We start from the raw sequence: 22,590 nt of genomic DNA, 5'->3' as shown, positions 1-22,590 counted from the left end.
TGAATGCTTACTATATATATGACATAAGAATGCTATGTCCTTTGTTTTTTTCATTCTTTTCATTTTTTCCTGAAATTTTATGCCGATTTGAATCTTTTGGTCAAATCCTAGGTTTGACCAAGATTTAAACAAGTTTAAAACATGAAAATGAAAAGGGAAGCCTGCATCCTTCTTAGTCACTCTAAAATTAACTTAATTGAGAATGCTTACTATATGACATAAGAAGACTATGTGTGCCTTGGTTTTTCATTTTATGATTTTTTAAATTCTTATGCCCATTTGAATCTTGGCTAAATCCTAGGTTTGACCATGGTTTAAACAAATTTAAATCACGAATATGAAAATTAAGCATCTATCCTTCTTATTAGTCACTCCAAAATGTAAATCTTGGGAGGGTTCTTGAAATTTGCATGTTTGAAACCAAAAACCACTTCTCTTCATGCATGCTTGACTTCATAAGACAGAGTTTAGGGTTAGGGGTAGATATATACATGATTTTCTAGTTTGAATATGTCTAGACCTTGTTTATCAACTTGAATGCTTACTATATATATGACATAAGAATGCTATGTCCTTTGTTTTTCATTCTTTAGATTTTTTCCTGAAATTTTATGCCCATTTGAATCTTTTGGTCAAATCCTAGGTTTGACCAAGATTTAAACAAGTTTAAAACATGAAAATGAAAAGGGAAGCCTGCATCCTTCTTAGTCACTCTAAAATCAACTTAATTGAGAATGCATACTATATGACATAAAAAGACTATATGTGCCTTGGTTTTTCATTTTTTGATTTTTTAATTCTTATGCCCATTTGAATCTTGGCCAAATCCTAGGTTTGACCATGGTTTAAACAAATTTAAATCACGAATATAAAAATTAAGCATCTATCCTTCTTAGTCACTCCAAAATGTAAATCTTGGGAGGGTTCTTGAAATTTGCATGTTTGAAACCAAAAACCACTTCTCTTCATGCATGCTTGACTTCATAAGACAGAGTTTAGGGTTAGGGGTAGATATATACATGATTTTCTAGTTTGAATATGTCTAGACCTTGTTTATCAACTTGAATGCTTACTATATATATGACATAAGAATGCTATGTCCTTTGTTTTTCATTCTTTAGATTTTTTCCTGAAATTTTATGCCCATTTGAATCTTTTGGTCAAATCCTAGGTTTGACCAAGATTTAAACAAGTTTAAAACATGAAAATGAAAAGGGAAGCCTGCATCCTTCTTAGTCACTCTAAAATCAACTTAATTGAGAATGCATACTATATGACATAAAAAGACTATATGTGCCTTGGTTTTTCATTTTTTGATTTTTTTTAATTCTTATGCCCATTTGAATCTTGGCCAAATCCTAGGTTTGACCATGGTTTAAACAAATTTAAATCACGAATATAAAAATTAAGCATCTATCCTTCTTAGTCACTCCAAAATGTAAATCTTGGGAGGGTTCTTGAAATTTGCATGTTTGAAACCAAAAACCACTTCTCTTCATGCATGCTTGACTTCATAAGACAGAGTTTTGGGTTAGGGGTAGATATATACATGATTTTCTAGTTTGAATATGTCTAGACCTTGTTTATCAACTTGAATGCTTACTATATATATGACATAAGAATGCTATGTCCTTTGTTTTTTCATTCTTTTGATTTTTTCCGGAAATTTTATGCCCATTTGAATCTTTTGGTCAAACCCTAGGTTTGACCAAGATTTAAACAAGTTTAAAACATGAAAATGAAAAGGGAAGCCTGCATCCTTCTTAGTCACTCTAAAATGAATTTTTTAAGAGGTTTTTGAAATTTCCATGTTTAATTTGAAACCCAAAACCACTTCTCTTCATGATTGACTTCATAAGACAGAGTTTAGGGTTAGGGGTAGATACGTACATACATGATTTTTTCTGGTTTGAATATGTCTAGACATTTTGTTTATCAACTTTAATGCTTTACTATATGATCGACATAAGAATGCTATGTGCTTTGGTTTTTCATTCTTTTGATTTTTTATGAATTTTTATGCCAATTTGAATCTTGGTCAAACCCTAGGTTTGACAATGATTTAAACAAGTTTAAAACATGAATATAAAAATTAAGCATCTATCCTTCTTAAGTCACTCCAAAATGTAACTCTTGGGAGGGTTTTTGAAATTTCCATGTTTGAAACCAAAAACCACTTCTCTTCATGCATGCTTGACTTCATAAGACAGAGTTTAGGGTTAGGGGTAGATATATACATGATTTTCTAGTCTGAATATGTCTAGACCTTGTTTGTCAACTTGAATGCTTACTATATATATGACATAAGAATGCTATGTCCTTTGTTTTTTTCATTCTTTTCATTTTTTCCTGAAATTTTATGCCGATTTGAATCTTTTGGTCAAATCCTAGGTTTGACCAAGATTTAAACAAGTTTAAAACATGAAAATGAAAAGGGAAGCCTGCATCCTTCTTAGTCACTCTAAAATTAACTTAATTGAGAATGCTTACTATATGACATAAGAAGACTATGTGTGCCTTGGTTTTTCATTTTATGATTTTTTTTAAATTCTTATGCCCATTTGAATCTTGGCTAAATCCTAGGTTTGACCATGGTTTAAACAAATTTAAATCACGAATATGAAAATTAAGCATCTATCCTTCTTATTAGTCACTCCAAAATGTAAATCTTGGGAGGGTTCTTGAAATTTGCATGTTTGAAACCAAAAACCACTTCTCTTCATGCATGCTTGACTTCATAAGACAGAGTTTAGGGTTAGGGGTAGATATATACATGATTTTCTAGTTTGAATATGTCTAGACCTTGTTTATCAACTTGAATGCTTACTATATATATGACATAAGAATGCTATGTCCTTTGTTTTTCATTCTTTAGATTTTTTCCTGAAATTTTATGCCCATTTGAATCTTTTGGTCAAATCCTAGGTTTGACCAAGATTTAAACAAGTTTAAAACATGAAAATGAAAAGGGAAGCCTGCATCCTTCTTAGTCACTCTAAAATCAACTTAATTGAGAATGCATACTATATGACATAAAAAGACTATATGTGCCTTGGTTTTTCATTTTTTGATTTTTTTTAATTCTTATGCCCATTTGAATCTTGGCCAAATCCTAGGTTTGACCATGGTTTAAACAAATTTAAATCACGAATATAAAAATTAAGCATCTATCCTTCTTAGTCACTCCAAAATGTAAATCTTGGGAGGGTTCTTGAAATTTGCATGTTTGAAACCAAAACCACTTCTCTTCATGCATGCTTGACTTCATAAGACAGAGTTTAGGGTTAGGGGTAGATATATACATGATTTTCTAGTTTGAATATGTCTAGACCTTGTTTATCAACTTGAATGCTTACTATATATATGACATAAGAATGCTATGTCCTTTGTTTTTCATTCTTTAGATTTTTTCCTGAAATTTTATGCCCATTTGAATCTTTTGGTCAAATCCTAGGTTTGACCAAGATTTAAACAAGTTTAAAACATGAAAATGAAAAGGGAAGCCTGCATCCTTCTTAGTCACTCTAAAATCAACTTAATTGAGAATGCATACTATATGACATAAAAAGACTATATGTGCCTTGGTTTTTCATTTTTTGATTTTTTTTAATTCTTATGCCCATTTGAATCTTGGCCAAATCCTAGGTTTGACCATGGTTTAAACAAATTTAAATCACGAATATAAAAATTAAGCATCTATCCTTCTTAGTCACTCCAAAATGTAAATCTTGGGAGGGTTCTTGAAATTTGCATGTTTGAAACCAAAAACCACTTCTCTTCATGCATGCTTGACTTCATAAGACAGAGTTTTGGGTTAGGGGTAGATATATACATGATTTTCTAGTTTGAATATGTCTAGACCTTGTTTATCAACTTGAATGCTTACTATATATATGACATAAGAATGCTATGTCCTTTGTTTTTTCATTCTTTTGATTTTTTCCTGAAATTTTATGCCCATTTGAATCTTTTGGTCAAACCCTAGGTTTGACCAAGATTTAAACAAGTTTAAAACATGAAAATGAAAAGGGAAGCCTGCATCCTTCTTAGTCACTCTAAAATGAATTTTTTAAGAGGTTTTTGAAATTTCCATGTTTAATTTGAAACCCAAAACCACTTCTCTTCATGATTGACTTCATAAGACAGAGTTTAGGGTTAGGGGTAGATACGTACATACATGATTTTTTCTGGTTTGAATATGTCTAGACATTTTGTTTATCAACTTTAATGCTTTACTATATGATCGACATAAGAATGCTATGTGCTTTGGTTTTTCATTCTTTTGATTTTTTATGAATTTTTATGCCAATTTGAATCTTGGTCAAACCCTAGGTTTGACAATGATTTAAACAAGTTTAAAACATGAATATAAAAATTAAGCATCTATCCTTCTTAAGTCACTCCAAAATGTAACTCTTGGGAGGGTTTTTGAAATTTCCATGTTTGAAACCAAAAACCACTTCTCTTCATGCATGCTTGACTTCATAAGACAGAGTTTAGGGTTAGGGGTAGATATATACATGATTTTCTAGTCTGAATATGTCTAGACCTTGTTTGTCAACTTGAATGCTTACTATATATATGACATAAGAATGCTATGTCCTTTGTTTTTTTCATTCTTTTCATTTTTTCCTGAAATTTTATGCCGATTTGAATCTTTTGGTCAAATCCTAGGTTTGACCAAGATTTAAACAAGTTTAAAACATGAAAATGAAAAGGGAAGCCTGCATCCTTCTTAGTCACTCTAAAATTAACTTAATTGAGAATGCTTACTATATGACATAAGAAGACTATGTGTGCCTTGGTTTTTCATTTTATGATTTTTTTTAAATTCTTATGCCCATTTGAATCTTGGCTAAATCCTAGGTTTGACCATGGTTTAAACAAATTTAAATCACGAATATGAAAATTAAGCATCTATCCTTCTTATTAGTCACTCCAAAATGTAAATCTTGGGAGGGTTCTTGAAATTTGCATGTTTGAAACCAAAAACCACTTCTCTTCATGCATGCTTGACTTCATAAGACAGAGTTTAGGGTTAGGGGTAGATATATACATGATTTTCTAGTTTGAATATGTCTAGACCTTGTTTATCAACTTGAATGCTTACTATATATATGACATAAGAATGCTATGTCCTTTGTTTTTTCATTTTTTTGATTTTTTCCTGAAATTTTATGCCCATTTGAATCTTTTAGTCAAATCCTAGGTTTGACCAAGATTTAAACAAGTTTAAAACATGAAAATGAAAAGGGAAGCCTGCATCCTTCTTAGTCACTCTAAAATTAACTTAATTGAGAATGCTTACTATATGACATAAGAAGACTATGTGTGCCTTGGTTTTTCATTTTTTGATTTTTTTTAAATTCTTATGCCCATTTGAATCTTGGCCAAATCCTAGGTTTGACCATGGTTTAAACAAATTTAAATCACGAATATGAAAATTAAGCATCTATCCTTCTTATTAGTCACTCCAAAATGTAAATCTTGGGAGGGTTCTTGAAATTTGCATGTTTGAAACCAAAAACCACTTCTCTTCATGCATGCTTGACTTCATAAGACAGAGTTTAGGGTTAGGGGTAGATATATACATGATTTTCTAGTTTGAATATGTCTAGACTTTGTTTATCAACTTGAATGCTTACTATATATATGACATAAGAATGCTATGTCCTTTGTTTTTTCATTCTTTTGATTTTTTCCTGAAATTTTATGCCCATTTGAATCTTTTGGTCAAATCCTAGGTTTGACCAAGATTTAAACAAGTTTAAAACATGAAAATGAAAAGGGAAGCCTGCATCCTTCTTAGTCACTCTAAAATCAACTTAATTGAGAATGCTTACTATATGACATAAGAAGACTATATGTGCCTTGGTTTTTAATTTTTTGATTTTTTTAATTCTTATGCCCATTTGAATCTTGGCCAAATCCTAGGTTTGACCATGGTTTAAACAAATTTAAATCACGAATATAAAAATTAAGCATCTATCCTTCTTAGTCACTCCAAAATGTAAATCTTGGGAGGGTTCTTGAAATTTGCATGTTTGAAACCAAAAACCACTTCTCTTCATGCATGCTTGACTTCATAAGACAGAGTTTAGGGTTAGGGGTAGATATATACATGATTTTCTAGTCTGAATATGTCTAGACCTTGTTTATCAACTTGAATGCTTACTATATATATGACATAAGAATGCTATGTCCTTTGTTTTTTCATTCTTTTGATTTTTTCCTGAAATTTTATGCCCATTTGAATCTTTTGGTCAAATCCTAGGTTTGACCAAGATTTAAACAAGTTTAAAACATGAAAATGAAAAGGGAAGCCTGCATCCTTCTTAGTCACTCTAAAATTAACTTAATTGAGAATGCTTACTATATGACATAAGAAGACTATGTGTGCCTTGGTTTTTCATTTTATGATTTTTTTAAATTCTTATGCCCATTTGAATCTTGGCTAAATCCTAGGTTTGACCATGGTTTAAACAAATTTAAATCACGAATATGAAAATTAAGCATCTATCCTTCTTATTAGTCACTCCAAAATGTAAATCTTGGGAGGGTTCTTGAAATTTGCATGTTTGAAACCAAAAAACCACTTCTCTTCATGCATGCTTGACTTCATAAGACAGAGTTTAGGGTTAGGGGTAGATATATACATGATTTTCTAGTTTGAATATGTCTAGACTTTGTTTATCAACTTGAATGCTTACTATATATATGACATAAGAATGCTATGTCCTTTGTTTTTTCATTCTTTTGATTTTTTCCTGAAATTTTATGCCCATTTGAATCTTTTGGTCAAATCCTAGGTTTGACCAAGATTTAAACAAGTTTAAAACATGAAAATGAAAAGGGAAGCCTGCATCCTTCTTAGTCACTCTAAAATCAACTTAATTGAGAATGCTTACTATATGACATAAGAAGACTATATGTGCCTTGGTTTTTCATTTTTTGATTTTTTAATTCTTATGCCCATTTGAATCTTGGCCAAATCCTAGGTTTGACCATGGTTTAAACAAATTTAAATCACGAATATAAAAATTAAGCATCTATCCTTCTTAGTCACTCCAAAATGTAAATCTTGGGAGGGTTCTTGAAATTTGCATGTTTGAAACCAAAAACCACTTCTCTTCATGCATGCTTGACTTCATAAGACAGAGTTTAGGGTTAGGGGTAGATATACACATGATTTTCTAGTTTGAATATGTCTAGACCTTGTTTATCAACTTGAATGCTTACTATATATATGACATAAGAATGCTATGTCCTTTGTTTTTTCATTCTTTTGATTTTTTCCTGAAATTTTATGCCCATTTGAATCTTTTGGTCAAATCCTAGGTTTGACCAAGATTTAAACAAGTTTAAAACATGAAAATGAAAAGGGAAGCCTGCATCCTTCTTAGTCACTCTAAAATCAACTTAATTGAGAATGCTTACTATATGACATAAGAAGACTATATGTGCCTTGGTTTTTCATTTTTTGATTTTTTTAATTCTTATGCCCATTTGAATCTTGGCCAAATCCTAGGTTTGACCATGGTTTAAACAAATTTAAATCACGAATATAAAAATTAAGCATCTATCCTTCTTAGTCACTCCAAAATGTAAATCTTGGGAGGTTTATTAAAATTTGCATGTTTGAAACCAAAAACCACTTCTCTTCATGCATGCTTGACTTCATAAGACAGAGTTTAGGGTTAGGGGTAGATATACACATGATTTTCTAGTTTGAATATTTCTAGACCTTGTTTATCAACTTGAATGCTTACTATATATATGACATAAGAATGCTATGTCCTTTGTTTTTTCATTCTTTTGATTTTTTCCTGAAATTTTATGCCCATTTCAATCTTTTGGTCAAATCCTAGGTTTGACCAAGATTTAAACAAGTTTAAAACATGAAAATGAAAAGGGAAGCCTGCATCCTTCTTAGTCACTCTAAAATCAACTTAATTGAGAATGCTTACTATATGACATAAGAAGACTATGTGTGCCTTGGTTTTTCATTTTTTGATTTTTTTTAAATTCTTATGCCCATTTGAATCTTGGCCAAATCCTAGGTTTGACCATGGTTTAAACAAATTTAAATCACGGATATAAAAATAAAGCATCTATCCTTCTTATTAGTCACTCCAAAATGTAAATCTTGGGAGGGTTCTTGAAATTTGCATGTTTGAAACCAAAAATCACTTCTCTTCATGCGTGCTTGACTTCATAAGACAGAGTTTAGGGTTAGGGGTAGATATATACATGATTTTCTAGTTTGAATATGTCTAGACCTTGTTTATCAACTTGAATGCTTACTATATATATGACATAAGAATGCTATGTCCTTTGTTTTTTCATTCTTTTGATTTTTTCCTGAAATTTTATGCCCATTTGAATCTTGTCAAATCCTAGGTTAGACCAAGATAATTTAAACAAGTTTAAAACATGAAAATGAAAAGGGAAGCTTGTATCCTTCTTAGTCACTCTAAAATGAAGTTTTGGGAGGTTTTTGAAATTTCCATGTTTGAAACCCAAAACCACTTCTCTTCATGCTTGACTTCATAAACATGAAAATGAAGACTTTTGCTAACGGAGGGAGTAAGCACTCTTGCTATCAAAAGTACCAAACGATGCATACCAAAATGATTTTTTAGAGGAATACTAGTTCGGATTATATAATTTTATATTAGCAGGCCAAATCAAACCCCGTAGTTGGATTTTCAGAAATTGATCCGTAGTACTGGGAAAAACCCTAGTTTAGCTTATTTAATAATAGATTCGTAGGTCGATTTTTTTACGTTATTATTATTATTACTAGGCAGCACATGTGTTTGCCCGTCCAGTGAAACTCTTTCATTTCATTTTTCTTTTCCGCAAGGTCGGGAGTCGGAGGAAGAGGGATCACACGGGAGGAGACGAAGGGAGAGCAGTCACGGGGCCCCACTTATTTATGGTGTCTAGATTTTTTCGGGTGATGCTGACTGTTGTGCAGGGTTGTCAGTGCGCAGGGGGTGCGAGCGAGGCCGAGAATGAGAGAGAGATTTTTTTTAGAGGGACAACCGAACGATCCTGAAGGACCCAGATTTTCCAATACGCATCAGAGCACAGTTTACAGCAGGACACAAAATAAACAGGAAATTACGTCTAAATCCCTAAGATTTACATGGTAGACCCCAGGCTGAAGGCAAGAAATGCGATCGGGTCCTTAACAGCCACCGTCCGGATTGATCCTCGTCGGAGCCGGGCACGAACAACTTGGCGCGACCAAATCGGCATGGCTACAGAGCCTGCACACCATGGCCTCCGAGCCGAGCTAGAAACGCCGCCAAACTGGCAGCCAACGGAGGTGGATAATTGGAGAGATGGAGAGAGAGAGAGAGTCTTGATGCCTCTCTCTTGACAAAGAAGATGGCTGGGAGTTTGCCTACCTAGCGTACGTGACTTGTGCTCACTGAAGTGTGGGACCACACGCATGGGAACCACACGTAAGTGACAGACTTGTCGCTCTAATAACTCGGGTGATTATTATATTGCATCAGTACATAGTTTCCTATGGATCCTTCTTAGTCACTCCAAAATGAAGCTCTTGGGAGGGTTTTTGAAATTTCCATGTTCGAAACCAAAAACCACATATCTTCATGCTTGACTTCGTGAAACAGAGTTTAGGGTTAGGGGGAAGATACATGATTTTTCTTGTTTGGATATGTCTAGACCTTGTTTATCAACTTAATTGAATGCTTACTATATGACATAAGAAGACCTTGGTTTTTTATTTATTTATTTTTAATTTTTATGCCCATTTGAATCTTTTGGTCAAATCCTAGGTTTAACCAAGATTTAAACAAGTTTAAGACATGAAAATGAAAAGGGAAGCCTGCATCCTTCTTAGTCACTCTAAAATGAATTTTTTAAGAGGTTTTTGAAATTTCCATGTTTAATTTGAAACCCAAAACCACTTCTCTTCATGATTGACTTCATAAGACAGAGTTTAGGGTTAGGGGTAGATACGTACATACATGATTTTTTCTGGTTTGAATATGTCTAGACATTTTGTTTATCAACTTTAATGCTTTACTATATGATCGACATAAGAATGCTATGTGCTTTGGTTTTTCATTCTTTTGATTTTTTTTGAATTTTTATGCCCATTTGAATCTTGGTCAAATCCTAGGTTTGACAATGATTTAAACAAGTTTAAAACATGAATATGAAAATTAAGCATTTATCCTTCTTAAGTCACTCCAAAATGTAACTCTTGGGAGGGTTTTTGAAATTTCCTTGTTTGAAACCAAAAACCACTTCTCTTCATGCATGCTTGATTTCATAAGACAGAGTTTAGGGTTAGGGGTAGATATATACATGATTTTCTAGTCTGAATATGTCTAGACCTTGTTTATCAACTTGAATGCTTACTATATATATGACATAAGAATGCTATGTCCTTAATTTGTTTTTTTATTCTTTTGATTTTTTCCTGAAATTTTATGCCCATTTGAATCTTTTGGTCAAATCCTAGGTTTGACCAAGATTTAAACAAGTTTAAAACATGAAAATGAAAGGGAAGCATGCATCCTTCTTAGTCACTCTAAAATCAACTTAATTGAGAATGCTTACTATATGACATAAGAAGACTATGTGTGCCTTGGTTTTTTATTTTTTGATTTTTTTAAATTCTTATGTCCATTTGAATCTTGGCCAAATCCTAGGTTTGACCATGGTTTAAACAAATTTAAATCACGAATATAAAAATTAAGCATCTATCCTACTTATTAGTCACTCCAAAATGTAAATCTTGGGAGGGTTCTTGAAATTTGCATGTTTGAAACCCAAAACCACTTCTCTTCATGCATGCTTGACTTCATAAGATAGAGTTTAGGGTTAGGGGTAGATACATACATGATTTTCTAGTTTGAATATGTCTAGACCTTGTTTATCAACTTGAATGCTTACTATATATATGACATAAGAATGATATGTCCTTTGTTTTTTCATTCTTTTGATTTTTTCCTGAAATTTTATGCCCATTTGAATCTTTTGGTCAAATCCTAGGTTTGACCAAGATTTAAACAAGTTTAAAACATGAAAATGAAAAGGGAAGCCTGCATCCTTCTTAGTCACTCTAAAATCAACTTAATTGAGAATGCTTACTATATGACATAAGAAGACTATGCGTGCATTGCTTTTTCATTTTTTCATTTTTTTAAATTCTTATGCCCATTTGAATCTTGGTCAAATCCTAGGTTTGACCATGGTTTTAACAAATTTAAATCATGAATATAAAAATTAAGCATCTATCCTTCTTAATTAGTCACTCCAAAATGTAACTCTTGCATGGGAGGGTTTTTGAAATTTGCATGTTTGAAACAAAAAACCACTTCTCTTCATGCATGCTTGACTTCATAAGACAGAGTTTAGGGTTAGGGGTAGCTAGATACATGATTTTTTTGGTTTGATAATGTATAGACCTTGTTTATCAACTTCATTGAATGCTTACTATATGACATAAGAATAATATGTGCACTGGTTTTTCATTTTATCGATTACTTTTTGAATTTTTATCCCCATTTGTTGAATCTTGGTCAAATCCTAGGTTTGACCAAGATTTAAACAAGTTTCAAACATGAATATGAAAAAGTAAGCATGTATCGATCCTTCTTAGTCACTCCAAAATGAAGCTCGTGGGAGGTTTTTGAAATTTCCATTATTTTTCTTGTTTGAATATGTCTAGACCTTGTTTATCAACTTGAATGCTTACTATGTGACATACAAAGACTATGTGCTTTGGTTTATGATTTTGTTGTTGAATTTTTATGCCCATTTAAATCTTGGTCAAATCCTAGGTTTGACCATGACTTAAACAAGTTTAAAACATGAATATGAAAAAGTAAGCATGTATCCTTCTTAGTCACTCCAAAATGAAGCTCTTAATTAGTAGGGTTTTTGAAATTTCCATGTTTGAAACCAAAAACCACTTATCTTCACCATGCATGCTTGACTTCATAAGACGGAGTTTAGGGTTAGAGGTAGATACATGATTTTTCAGGTTTAATATGTCTAGACCTTGTTTATCCATTTAATTGAATGCTTATTATATGACATATATAAGATGACCTTGGTTTTTCATTTTTTTTGAATTTTTATGCCCATTTGAATCTTGGTCAAATCCTAGGTTTGACCAAGATTTGAACAAGTTTTAAACGTGAATATGAAAAGGTAAGCATGTATGCTTCTTAGTCACTCCAAAATGAAGCTCTTGGGAGGGTTTTTGAAATTTCCATGTTTGAAACCGAAAACCACATCTCTTCATGCTTGACTTCATAAGACAGAGTTTAGGGTTAGGGGTAGCCACATACATGATTTTCTGGTTTGAATATGTCTAGACCTTGTTTATCAACTTAATTGTATGCTTATTATATGACATAAGAAGACTATGTGCATTGGTTTTTCATTTTATTGCTTTTTTTGAATTTTATCCCATTTGTTGAATCTTGGCCAAATCCTAGGTTTGACCAAGATTTAAACAAGTTTCAAACATGAATATGAAAAGTAACATGCATCGATCCTTCTTAGTCACTCCAAAATGAAGCTCGCAGGAGGTTTTTGAAATTTCCATGATTTTTCTGGTTTGAGTATGTCTAGACCTTGTTTATCAACTTGAATGCTTACTATATGACATACACAGACTATGTGCTTTGGTTTTTGATTTTCTTTTTGAATTTTTATGCCCATTTGAATCTTGGTCAAATCCTAGGTTTGACCATGACTTAAACAAGTTTAAAACATGAATATGACAAAGTAAGCATGTATCCTTCTTAGTCACTCCAAAATGAAGCTCTTGGGAGGGTTTTTGAAATTTCCATGTTTGAAACCAAAAACCACTTCTCTTCACCATTCATGCTTGACTTCATAAGACAGAGTTTAGGGTTAGGGTGTAGATACATGAATTTTCAGGTTTAATATGTCTAGACCTTGTTTATCAACTTAATTAAATGCTTACTATATGACACTAGGAAATTTGCCCGTGCGTTGCAACGGGTAAGAAAAAGGCACGAAACGAAAAGATATGAAATCAATTTATTTTTTCAATATTGCTCCCCCTTCACTTGTCCGTTAGTTTTGCAGCCTTGCGGGCATATATCATCCATGTGGTCGTCAACATGATTCTTATTATGTTCTGTTCAGTAAATCAAAGTTGTAAAAGTACCACGTTGCAGAAACACCCATGACAATTCTGCAGTCACGGATGCAAACAAATGTAAAAAAACTTGGATAAACATAAGTTGAAATATTTCTTCGATGTGCAAAACCTTCGTACATCTGGCAGCAGGCTTATAGAGCAGACCACAAAAAATATGGCTTTGTTGACAAAATTAGTGAGCGCAATTCAAATTAAACATCTATAGATCAAATACAACACCATGGTGAAAACTGAGTATGATAACGGAGGCATGACACACCAGCCGCTGTGCATCTTGACCTAGCACGATGGTGGAGCCAAGAGCATGGAGCAGGTTGATCCGGATGACTATGACCCGATGTGAAACAGACCAAATCAGAACCAAGCAGATCCTGTCAGTGGGTAGAAGCCATGAACGTGCTTATAAACCAAAAAAAAATTGAAAGAGAGCCGAGTGTAATCTGAGACATGTGTGGCCTCTGCATCAAACGAAGAAAAAGGCAAAAGAACAAACGCCCAGGTCAATCCTCCCACGCAGCCATGCCATGCCATCAAGATTAGAGATGTTACTCCGTCGAAAATCTGTTGGCTAAGCTAAGACTTGTTCAGTTGCCTTTCTTCTGTATATTTGATATGTCAAAGTTCACAGGGGCAGCATGTGCGCATGCAATAAGCTGAGTAGGGAACTTGGCACTATTGACAAGGGCGGCACAAATCATCTGCATCCCCTGCAAAAACTACCAGCTGACAATGAGTTTCCTGTTAGAAATCCATCATCGGATGCTACACCGAACTACTGCAAAGAAAATTTGGCCGTTGGCTTCAGCTGATCAACCTACTCATCGATTTACTGCTTTATTTCAGTAGACGCCGAGCAACAAGTAAAATCCATCAGATCTTGTACAGTTTGTAGCTGTCAGCTGCCGTAGTAGCCTCGTTGGTGTCAACCACTATTCACGAGGGCAGTCGTCATCGCATCATGCCCAAATACGAACTCCTGCCATATGTTTGACCGGCGATGTATGGAGGACGAGGCAACAAGATCCTGTGGTTAACGGCCGGCGTCTTCATCTTGGTCGGCGGAGTGGCGGACAGAATCGAGATTGTAGTGTGACTTTACTAACATGAGAAAAATAAAATATGATGTTGTATGCATCGGATTGGTTAGAATTTGTCATGGCTACAATACAGTGGATGACTTGGGTCTCCTTGAAAGCATCGGCTCTTGGATTGGAGCAGCTCCATGCCGCATGTGCTTTAACTTGAGAATAGATGAAGGTATGCCTGACATAGACAGTCCCCGATCTGGAGTTCTGGACAATGTAGAATTTTTAAGAAAAAAGGGCCCGTTCGTATGCATCTCATCTGACGGAAAACTGCTCGACGTTCACGGCAGCGAGCTCCACGACGCGACCTCCCAGGACCATGGGTCCATGGCGTTGTCCCAGAACACTGCGCCGGTCAGTCGGTCACCTGAGACGCCATCATGGAAGACGGGAAGGCGGCAGCGATCGATGGCCAGGGTGTCCGCGCCTCGGCAGAGGAATCCCATCCTAGGTAGCGTGCTTGCAAGGACATAGAAGATCTGCAACCCCAGGACACGACGTGAAGGGCCGCCGGAGCAAGGTCGGGTCGTCTAGAAGACATCCTCGTCTAGAAGTTGCAGGCGAGCATCCGGAGCTCATCGTCGGATTGTTTAGAAGGCCTCCTCGTCGGACCTCATCGGTCTTGCAGATCGAGGAGGGGGCGGATTGGTTCCCCAAGAGGTTAGTTTCCTGCCTATATATGGTAGGGAGGAAGGAGCCAGCTGCTGTGTCCGTTTCAATCTCCTCGAATTTCTCTCGTGTTACCGACATGGACTCTTCGATGGCATACACGAATGAAATCTATTGAGCGTACAAAACGAAGGAACGACCGGCGTAGGAAAACGTACCCAGCGACGGACGAAGGCGTCCTAGGACGGACGAAACCGCGGAAACACTTCGTACTTTATTAGTAGGTATAGATAAGAAGATCTTGGTTTTTCATTGTTTTTTTTTGAATTTTTATGCCCATTTGAATCTTGGTCAAATCCTAGGGTTGACCAAGATTTGAACAAGTTTAAAACATGAATATGAAAAAGTAAGCATGTATGCTTCTTAGTCACTCCAAAATGAAGCTCTTGGGAGGGTTTTCGAAATTTCCATGTTTGAAACCAAAAACCACATCTCTTCATGCTTGACTTCATATGACAGAGTTCAGGGTTACCGGGAGATACATGATTTTTCTGGTTTGAATATGTCTAGACCTTGTTTATCAACTTAATTGAATGCTTACTATATGACATAAGAAGACTATGTGCCTTGGTTTTTCATTTATTTCGATTTATTTTGATTTATAATTTTATGCCCATTTTTATGCCCATTTAAATAAGTTTAAATCATGAATATGAATAATTAGTCACTCCAAAATGTAGCTCTTGGGAGGGTTTTTGAAATTTCCATGTTTGAAACCAAAAACCACTTCTCTTCATGCATGCTTGACTTCATAATTCAGAGTTTAGGGTTTGGGGTAGACAGCACGCGCCGACGCGTGGACGCAATTTATTCTCTGTCCCCCTGACATGCACTTGCCACTGTCTTCAACAGTCTGACACGAGCAGTGAAGCTTTTATTGGAGCCCAGCGGAGAGGGCCTCCATTTCTCGAGCGGTAGCGAGGTGACATGCACCCCGTGTGACATGCGGCCTAAATCCAAATTGAAACATTGCGAAAAAATCTGAAATAAATCATGCACGTTCATAGCACATATTAAGATAACCCCTAAAAATTTCAGATCAAAATTCGAAATATACATCGAGAAACAAAAAAGAGAAACTCAGATGTGAATAGTTTTGCGGTGACGCTGGGGCTAAAAAGAAGATTTTTTTCTCCATCAAGTCAATGAAAAAAATAGCCCTTTTTTCACCTTGCGCGACATGAGGAGCATTTCGACCGGGGGGAGTACTGTTATCGGGTCTGGTCGTCGCCCTCCTCCTCCCCACCTCATTTCCTCCACTGTTTCACATATTTTAGCTTCTATTTATGCGGTGCCGTGGAGGTGGGGGTCTGGTCGTCACCCTCCTCCTCCCCACCTCATTTCCTCCACTGTCCCGCAACTCCTTTGATCTACTACTCCTATCCATATACATGCCACTCAAATGGATGTATTTGTAGATACATCCATTGTAGTGGCAGTTAATATGGACCGGAGGAAGTACAATTAATATGAGGCATGTTTTGGAGTTGGCCCTGTTTAGTAGAGTTTACATTGAAGAGTTTACATCTTTCTACCACCATTATTTTTGATTTAGCTTGTCTTTTGTGCCCACCATTTTATCGAGCAGGGTTAATGCAAGATCCACAGCAAACTAGCTTGTCACATTTTTTTGGCGGAGTGCATCGTCTCATGGCGAGCTAGCGACTTTGCCTACTAGAGTTTTTTTTTGTTGAACTACATTTTCTGGATTTTCCCATTGTATTTGTGCACAAGCTATGAGCCGCCCGCAATTCAGCACCATATATTGGCGGGATTTTCTAGTTCAATTGTTTTGTACTAGGATATTAGCAGGATGCTATCTTCTAGGGCTTTCATTTCCCCTATATCCAACCACACCCACGGACAAGCAAGGGCCTCTCTCCCTACCTCGCTCCTAGTCCGTCTCGCTCCCTCTCAGTCCTCCATCCGTAGCCGACATTCACCGCGCCGGAGCCAGCTCAGCGACGCCGTCAACCACACTCCGTCCGCTTCGTCGGATCTGCTTCCCCGACTCACTGGTTCATCGTACCGACCGGCGAGATCGGTACACAAAGCGCCACCATGATCCACCGAACCAAACCGAACGGCCAACGCGCCACCTCCCCAGTCGACCAAGGTTGAACACTTTGTCCGGCAGCTTTTGTTATGTATTTGATTTCCGAGACTAGTTTATTGCTTGCTTCCACTGCTTGTTATTAGCATCTGTTTTTTTTTGTAATGCCTGCTAGATATTCCACTCGAGAATGCCTACGAAGAATCTCGGAGGCAAAATATCTTGCAGAATAAGATAATTGCAGCCTCGATCGGCATACCATGGAATGGGACAAAATCACCACACCCCAAGTCGTTGCCAAGATTTTTCACCCGTGTGATGTGCCGCCAAAAGGACGATCCCGTGGGGCTGCTGCTGAAGAAGGAATTTAGCCGCACTGCTCAAATTTCATATGTGTTGTTTGCTGATTGATTTGATGAACTTTGATTTGCAGCAGCTAGCCACTGCTCATGTTCCTAACAAAGACAGTGAGCGCGCCGATGATGCGGACATAGGTAGAAAGGAGGCGGGATTTGGTCCTATTGTTCTAGCAAGCAATCATTTGAGGGGCCACCTAGGATCAGCACATCTGGATCCTCCTGAGCTCAACATTAAGGAGGTAATTTTATAATAGTGTTTTAAACATGACATAATCTAATGTACTGAAAGAGATCAAACTGTCAACAGGAGTGGAGTGGTATAGATGGTAGAGATATAGATATAGATTTCAGATTTCCTAATTTTTTCTTCAAAATAGGGTCGCCCCGGCTTCTGCATCCAAATGATGCACCCACCCTTTTATTGCAATGTTTTAGACTCCATTTAAGGTTTAGAAACTCATGGGTTGCTCAAAGTGGTGACATGAATCAACCAACATATTTCCTTTTAATCTGCTGATTGATTTAATGCATGGCAAATCGCAGAAGCAAGTGATCGCTCATGTCCACTGCCAAGCAGCATTGTAGCACAGATGTCCGTAGTTCCGTTGATGCAAACGTTTGTAGGAACAAAACAGAAGGATGTGGCACTGGGGAAGCTAAGATTAGGCGTCTTCAAAAGGACTTGGATGTGGCCACTTGGCGGAACAAAGAAATGAACCGAGGATGGAATTCTACAATTCAAGATGGCCTACATGCTGTTGCTGATCTGCAGAAGCTAGTGGCTGGCAACTTGGTTACCGCTTTGGCTGATGCAGATGTCCATGAGATCAACTGGACGATCTTGGAACAGGTGAAAGCACGAGCAGAAACTCTGCACTCATCTTTGCAGGTAGATGATTTTCAAAGGGTGATGCAAGAGCCGCTATATGAATAGATTGTTGTTTCAGTTGATGATGTCCCTGGTTCCTTTGTTTACTTATGTGCTGGTAGTTCTTAGGGGAACTAGCTTGTACAAGTAATTATTTTCCGATAAAGCTGTACAAGTAAATGGCACATGCTTCGCATGTTTGACCAATTAAGTTAAAAAGCTTCACAAAATCCTGCTATCATGTAGGCGGGCTTGCATTGGCTTTCAACCCAAGTGACTGTTGACTGCAATCTGTAATATGTACCCCTCTGTTGCACTTAATGGTATCCAAGCCCTTGGGCCCCCCTCCTTTGTTAAAAAAAGATCGAATTCTTATTGCATCAAAGTTGTTTCACTAAAAAAAAGAGCTCTCACGTGCAAGGCACGTGCAATTTACTAGTATATACTACTACTAGTAGAGATGTTACACCTAGACATTAGAAGATGGAAAATATAACTTTAGCAAATTCCTAGTATTTTTCATGGTCGATGTAAAAAAAGTATTTTTCATGGTTGATGTAAAAAAACAAGTTTTTTTCATGGTCGATGTAAAAAAAGAGAGAAAACATGTCTCATAAAAAGCCTTATGGTTAGCACAATTTTTTTACGGAGTAACTCTTTTTTACATAGCCCAAATTACTATTCGATTTTCCATTGAAATATTTTATGTGTATATAGCAAGCGAAGAAGTACACATGCATTTTTCGTTTATTCTTTCTTGACATTTCAAAATGTATAGAAGATGAATTTCGAAATAAAGAGATCATATGCACCCAAGAACCAACAAGCATATCCCCTTGACCCCGAACCTACTCAGGGCCCTTTTGTTGTGGCTTTTTTTGGCTTTTTGGCTTTTGGATTTTGGAAGCCATAAACAAAGATCCTATTCTTTTGGCTTCTAAATAGGTGCTTTTTTTTGGCTTTTGCCAAAGCCAAAAAGCCAAAAAAAGCCACAACAAAAGGGCCCTCAGCTTCAGACCTGGGATTTCGTAGGCTAGGGTTCCACAGTTTTCCACCAACCAGTAATAATTTCAACTCTGCCCCAAAATTCCCGCCGAAATCCCCCCCGCTTCCAAAATTCAAAGCGATGTGAAATAAGTACGGTCGATCTTATCCCCCGGACCGCTCAATTCAGACCTATCACCGGCGGCGCCGAACCCCGCATCTCTCTCTCACGCTTCCACCTTGCATGACCCACCGGATCATCTCACACGCCGGCGCCGGCGCCGGCCCACTGTCCCATTCCCACACCAGCACTACTGCCTTCTCATCGGCCACCGTAGTGACCGACGACGTTCCACCGTCTCCCTTGCTTTTTAGCAAGCCGGAGTAGCTTGCACCTCCCCCCACCCCCACCGATGACCACTGTACCATACGAGCTCCTCTGAAGCCGACTTCCACCGCCGCCTTGTCAGCGACATTCACCATCGCCGGGTTCTCGTATCTTAATCCCCGACTCCTTCCGTCCACCGGACTGGAGAGATGGGTACACAAAGTGCCTCCATTGTCCACGGCAGGAAAACAAAGCGTACACGCGCACACTCCCAAGAAGGTTGATATGGTCGCTTTCCTTATGCAGGTGATTTCGAAAAGTATTTTTTTGCTTACTTGCACCGCCATCTCATTAGCATTTTTTTGTAATGCATGCTAGATATTATTGCACTACAGAATGAATTAAAAGAGAAACGGAGACGGAAGATATGTAGCAGATTTGCAAGCCGTGTGGGCACAAACATCTGTAACGATATTGCCTCTAGTGCAAACCTGAACAAAATCGGAGAAAAACCCTTTCCCCTCCCCAAAGATAAAGAACAATGTTATGATTCACAATTTGATCCTGCTGAGCCTCTTGGAGAGCTGACTCAGGAAGATGCCTTGCCTGACCATTCTCCTCAACCCCACCAGGTGATTTCTGTTTTTTTACTTGGAGATATCTGTTGCAACTTCCATGTGTTGTATACTTGTATCCTGAATCCCACCAAACATGTTCACATGCCACCTCTAGGTCTCCTTAACGCATCATATATATGTTTCAGCATGCACCTCATCCTTTACTGTTCTTCATTCTATTCCATTTGCATATCATCATATATGGGACTTCTGTAGACTGAAATATCGTTTATGTGTGCTAGGAATCTGCAGCTTCAAGTAAGAATTTCGCAGGAACCACCAATGAGAGGAAGACCTTTCAATAGGTACCTGAATCGGTGATAGAACAGCTGCAACCAAAAAATAAATCTGCTTCTGCTACTAGATAGTCTCAGCGATTCATGGCACTAGCTGAAGAAAATAACGCAAATGCTAAGAGTACTGAAATAAAAAAATGTGGTGAACACCCCAAGCGGTTGAATCAGCCACCTGTTACCAATCCATTCAACCAGCGACAATCGGCAGCAGAACCAGTTTCCACAGCAACTTCTCAGCCACAATTGGCAGCAGAACCAGTTTCCACAAAGAACTTCTCAGCCACAATTGGCAGCAGAACCGTTTCACAGCAACTTCTCAACCACAATTGGCAGCAGAACCGGTTTCCACGGCAACTTCTCAGCCACAATTGGGATCAGCAGTAGCTGTGGTAGGAAATACTGCCCAAGGACACACTGTACTAGTCCCAGCTGACACAACCACAACTGGCCAAACACTGCTAGCACATCAACAAACTGTTGATGATCTCCCACTGACCCATATTAGTCCTGCCATAGACAACTCCCCTGAGGATGAGCCCCACACCGAAGAAGGTACATTTTCCAATGCTTATAGTTTCATTCTCCGTTATAAAGTTATACTTTATGATAGCTTGATGTAATGCTTAACTTTGTAGTTGCACCACGATCAAGAAAAACGAGGGGCCCAACAGTAGGGAAAATGTTCGTAGCTAAGCTTGCTGGGAAGGAATCAAGATTTCGCCTTTCATCTATCGTAGGTGGCAGAAGGCCACTGGACCTAGAAGAATCTTGTAAATTAGCATCGGATGTAGGAATTTTCGTCAGGAATGAAATTCCTATCTTCCCAATATGGAAAGAGCACGTAGACACCTCTGCGCATTTTGAAAAATTAGTGCACAGGTTACACCTAAGTCATCTTTCTCTTGGTAATGTTACTCATACTAGTATACCACATTGGCACGTCCCGTTCCTTCTAGCTTGTTGTTGGCTCTATGTATATCGCACCAACGGTTTATATTGTTGTGAACAGTTAAAGTTCGAGTTCGATGAGGACCAAGAGGAAGTAAAGCATGTTCTCAACAGTCTATTCTCAGTCTGTCTGCGCCAGTATCGCAGCAGGCTAAAGAAGAAATACTTCACTGGAAAGATTACTGGGATTGTTCCAACTAGATCTCCTCTTAAGCAAATGACTGACAAACAGTGGGGAGATCTTGTGAAGCACTGGTCTGATCCAAAGAATATGGTATGATTTGTAAGACTGAGACCAGATCACATCTTGGATTCTTATTTATAGCAGTGTCTCACTAGTATCCTTTTTGCAGAATTTGGCTAAACAGAATCAGAAAAACCGCGGTAAACTACTTTTACCTAGCCGTACGGGATCTTGTAACCTTATAGTGCACATTCGGAAAAAAGTAAGGACATGTTGTTTTATACTGCTATTTAGAAATATTTTAGTAAAAGATCATGCAGAGTATATACACCAGTGTGCAGCTTATATTATGATCCTCCATTTCAACCACGTTATTCGATTTATAAATGGTAGTACTAAAATGCAGATGTTACATAATGCAAGTAAAAGGGAACCAAACAAAGAGATGACTCTGCCCGAGATTTTTGAAGCATACCAGAAGAACAAACTTGATGTGATTGGAGAAGTCGCACAGAGTGTTCTTGTAAGTCTTCTCTAAGTTTGAAATTTTGTGACGACTCACATCCCAACTTGTAGGAGTAGTAAAGTACATGTCAATATGATATTATAGATGGTTATTAAAATTCATGTGATGTGAATCAGACATGCCAAACTGTAGGAATAAAAGTAGGTCATACACATGATAAATCTACTATCAGCAAGTTTCTCTGTAGTAACTATCATGTTTACACATGTGTACGAACTGAATTTTTTGCAGGAAGATATGGCAAAACCCGGTAAAAACGGTCTGGAAAAAACCGATGAAGAATGTGTGAAGGAATTTTCCATGGCAATAAAAAAGAAAGGCATTGCCAAAAACACTTTCTTACCGAATGCTGGACTGGTGAAGTGCAAGTCCATGTCCAAGTCAAAGTATTTGCATGCTCAAGTTCTAGAGGAGCAACTCCAAGTAGAACGAGCTGCATCAGCTGCGCTAAGACTAGAAGTCGACAATTTTAGAACGATAGCGGCCA

Source organism: Lolium perenne, chromosome 2 (genome assembly GCF_019359855.2).
Source record: "Lolium perenne isolate Kyuss_39 chromosome 2, Kyuss_2.0, whole genome shotgun sequence".
Classification (NCBI taxonomy): Eukaryota; Viridiplantae; Streptophyta; class Magnoliopsida; order Poales; family Poaceae; genus Lolium; species Lolium perenne.
This window is presented reverse-complemented; position numbering follows the sequence as displayed.